The sequence below is a fragment of the Pseudophryne corroboree genome, chromosome 1 (assembly GCF_028390025.1).
Source record: "Pseudophryne corroboree isolate aPseCor3 chromosome 1, aPseCor3.hap2, whole genome shotgun sequence".
NCBI classification, from domain to species: domain Eukaryota; kingdom Metazoa; phylum Chordata; class Amphibia; order Anura; family Myobatrachidae; genus Pseudophryne; species Pseudophryne corroboree.
In genome coordinates, this window is record NC_086444.1 from 723298627 (window position 1) to 723299212 (window position 586).

A 586-nucleotide genomic window follows, 5' to 3' on the forward strand; every position below is an offset into this window, starting at 1 on the left:
CATTAAAATAAGATTCCTCACACTCTTCTGACACCTTATCAGGAATATCAGCTAAGAAAACCCAACAAAAGAGAGTTGGAAAGTAGACTCTTGTGTGGGAGCACTCAATTCAGAGGATTGGGTGTGTATTAATCAATTCTGATAAAACATAACTTTATTTATTCATTATTAAAAGATGATTATAGGAGTGAATTGTACGTAAATAGTGTAGCTACGTGAAAATATAACACTGTGTTGTATATAATTCATGTGGTTTTCAATACCACAATGAGAACCGGAAATCCAAATCTTTGGGCTAATGGTTTTACTGAGATCACAGTAACACCTTTGTGTAATATATGACCATCATTTATTCTACAGCAATCCTATTCAGGATTATTTAGTCGTAGAGAATTAAATCATAAGTCATACAGAACCGAATGCCAATTGATATTATTGGGGATCACTCTAGATCGGGCAGAAGAAATTTTTGCAGTACCAGGGTGTTCCAGGGTGGTCTCCCATCCGAGTACTGACCCGGCCCTCCACTGCTTGGCTTCCAAGATCAGACGAGATCGGGCATCTCCAGCGGGCTATGTCCGCAATT

At 38.6% G+C, this 586-nt stretch overlaps 1 pseudogene; it reads right to left on the minus strand.

Moving 5' to 3' along the window:
• Nucleotides 1-466: 466 nt before the first annotated feature.
• LOC134952471 (5S ribosomal RNA) lies at nt 467-586 on the minus strand (annotated as a pseudogene).